Source organism: Nicotiana tabacum, chromosome 4 (assembly GCF_000715075.1).
Source record: "Nicotiana tabacum cultivar K326 chromosome 4, ASM71507v2, whole genome shotgun sequence".
NCBI classification, from domain to species: Eukaryota; Viridiplantae; Streptophyta; class Magnoliopsida; order Solanales; family Solanaceae; genus Nicotiana; species Nicotiana tabacum.
The window spans coordinates 50,746,485-50,749,686 of NC_134083.1; the positions used below are offsets into that span (position 1 = coordinate 50,746,485).

The following is a 3,202-nucleotide window of genomic DNA, read 5'->3' on the forward strand; positions in this document are numbered from 1 at the left end:
AGATTTGGGTTTTCACTGAGATACTTGAAAAGAAATGCCTATTTTTCTGGAACTATGAACGAACTGAGCCTTTTATTTCGTAGATACCCTTTTGTTATTGTACTATGCTGTTATGAACTGTGGTGGAATATTGGTGTTGTACTCGACCTTCTTGTTAGCTCGTCACTACTTTCAACCTAATGTTAGGTTTGTTACTTATTGAGTACATAGGGTTGGTTGTACTCATACTACACTTCTGCACCTTGCGTGCAGATAATGACTGTTGATGTCGCTGTGTTCGATGGGAGCTGGATTTGAAGATGTACCTGCATCCCGGTTGTAGTTGCCTCTTGTTCATGGTAGCTTTAGATCTGTAAAACTTTGTTTATGTACTATTCAAACAGACTATGTATTTATTTTATTCCCGCTTTGTAAACTCTATTCTTAGAAGCTCATGATTTGTACTACCAGTTCTTGGGAAATGTATCAGATTCAGATTCAGATAACGTTTTTACTTAATTACTTTATTAATTGTTATTGGAATTGGTTAGTGGTTAACTGGATTACTTAGCAGGTTGGATTAGGTGCCATCACGACTAGTTGGATTTTGGGCCGTGACAAGGTGGTATCAGAGCTCTAGGTTCATAGGTTCTACAAGTCATGAGCAAGTGTCTAGTATAGTCTTGCAAATAAGTATGATGATTGATAGAATATTCACGCCGCAGTAATATTGGATTGGGTTGCATGCCGCAACAATATTGGATCAGGCTGCACGCCGCAACAATATAGTGCTTGGGTTGAAGGAGCTCCCTCCGGAGTCTGCACACCCCCAGTGAGCGCAGTCGACTATATATATATGGATCGGGTTGCACGCCACAACGGGCCTTATGGTCATATATGGATCGGGCTGCACGCCGCATCAGGTATTGTACAACGCTGAGTGATTGAGTGTGCTGAGCCTTGAGCATAGTGAGAGAGAATGTGAAACAGTGAGATTGAGTACTCTGAGAGTGTGAGTACATGAGCTCATTGTTGAGATGCATTGCATTTGACATGCGTACTTGAGATACATGCATAGAGATGCATTTCCTTCTACTACCCAGTTTTGGAACATTTATGATTTTACCTGTATCTTGTCATGTAGGCATAGAAAAGTACTTTTCTCATGCTATCTGAAGATGAAATATCTTACTATTTGTTGAAAGGAGTTTTGGGAAAAACCACAGTTTTCAAACTTACTCGTACTTTGGCTTTTTCGGTAAAAGATTTAGGTTTTCACTGAAATACTTGAAAAGAAATGCCTATTTTTCTGGAACTATGAACGAACTAAGCCTTTTATTTCGGAGATACCCTTTTGTTATTGTACTATGTTGTTATGAACTGTGGTAGAATATTGGTGTTGCACCCGACCTTGTTGTTAGCTTGTCACTACTTTCAACCTAAGGTTAGGTTTGTTACTTATTGAGTACATGGGGTCGGTTGTACTCATACTATACTTCTGCACCTTGTGTGCAGATAATGACTGCCGATGTCGCTGTGTTCGATTGGAGCTGGATTTGAAGATGTACCTGCGTCCTGGTTGTAGCTGCCTCTTGTTCGTGGTAGCTTTAGATCTGTAAAACTCTGTTTATGTACTATTCAAACAGACTAAGTATTTATTTTATTTTCGCTTTATAAACTCAATTCTTAGAAGCCCATGATTTGTACTACCAGTTCTTGGGGAATGTATCAGATTTAGATTCAGATAATTTCTTTACTTAATTACTTTATTAATTATTATTGAAATTGGTTAGTGATTAACTGACTTACCTAGTGGGTTGGGTTAGGTGTCATCACGACTAGTTGGATTTTGGGTCGTGATACCACCCGTCCCTCAAATAGATTCATAGAGTCAAACAAATTATCTACTCAACGGAGAAGTCAGAATTTTGCAAACCCATAGACAAAGATAAGTAACCAAACATAAAGGGAATTTCTCGGAAAATAAAAGAAAAAAGAAAAGAAAAAAGATAAATACATATTCTGAGTACATAACGTCTCACAAAACATACTCCTACAGTCCTACTACACAGACATGGAGAGGATTTCCTTGAGTTCAAGTTGCCGCTCAACATAGAAGTGCTTGACCGCACAGTTAGTCTTCCCAAATCCCAGCCATAGTTAAGCTTTTGTAGAAAGAGACGTTTTCCTCCTATATAACCAGCTTAATTTGGTCGTCTGCAAACCAGATAGGCTTCTGCTAGTTGTTAATAAGATGAGACACATGAGAGACCGCCTTGATTCTTCTTCTTACCTTTTTCCTTGTCTTTTTCCTCCTCAACAATCTAAAAATCACCCTTTTACGGTTTCTTGTATGCATCATTTTCTTCGTCACTAATTTCCTTGTTGGATACTTATTGTCTTCCAATTCAAAGATGATTAACGATTTTCCTTTCTTCCAAGACACCAACTACTACAGGTGAACATATTTTAGTGCAAGTCATCAATTACAAATGTCGATAGATAAAGATGGATATATGGCAATTTAATCAAAAAAAGAAATAAAATACTATTAAAAATAATGAAACTTGGAACATGAATAAAAATGGAGAAATGAACGCATCACCTGCAACCAAAAATAAACTCATACAAAAAGTGCAAAAAAAAAAAAACGCTATAAAAGTTCATTCTGTGTCCAAAAATTAAAACCTGACCAAAGTGGAGGATTTCACAGATTTACGAGCAACACTTGAGAGGAAGATAACACGTCGATCAACATCTTAGGCTAACTGGCATGTATAATCCTAATCCTCCAAAAAAAAAAAAGAGAAGATAAGTGAATTTGGTGCTTGTCATAGCAAGTTATCTTGCCGCTAAATAGTTGCTGGGCCGAGGGAAAGGTATTTAGCAGGAAAAGGTGCTATCATAATAATAAAAGTGTCCTTTAAGTTTTCTTCTTCTTTTAAAGTAGCACATTAGTAGAAGAAACGGTACATGTAACCGTTACAACTTTAAAGGAAAACAGAAAGATTGCATTATAAGAATTGAAAAGTATCATTTCATTTTTTAACAGTTACTCCTACTACTTTTGGGCTATTAAAAATGAGATGAGGTAAATGGAGAAATAAAGGGAAAGAAGTCAATAAAGGAGAAAGAAGATAATTAGCTTTCTTGGCCAAAGAGAGGTGCCAAGTCAGCACTCTTTTTCCCTCCTTTATATATATATAGAGAGGGGGAGAGATGG

General features: G+C 37.1%; 1 long non-coding RNA gene across 1 annotated transcript; it reads right to left on the bottom strand.

The window, feature by feature from the left end:
* Positions 1-1,905: 1,905 nt before the first annotated feature.
* LOC142180203 (uncharacterized) lies at positions 1,906-2,914 on the bottom strand. The gene is made up of 2 exons (XR_012708368.1): positions 2,668-2,914; positions 1,906-2,431 (listed from the first exon to the last, which is right to left on the bottom strand). It is a non-coding gene; the product is annotated as an uncharacterized LOC142180203 (long non-coding RNA).
* Positions 2,915-3,202: the final 288 nt, after the last annotated feature.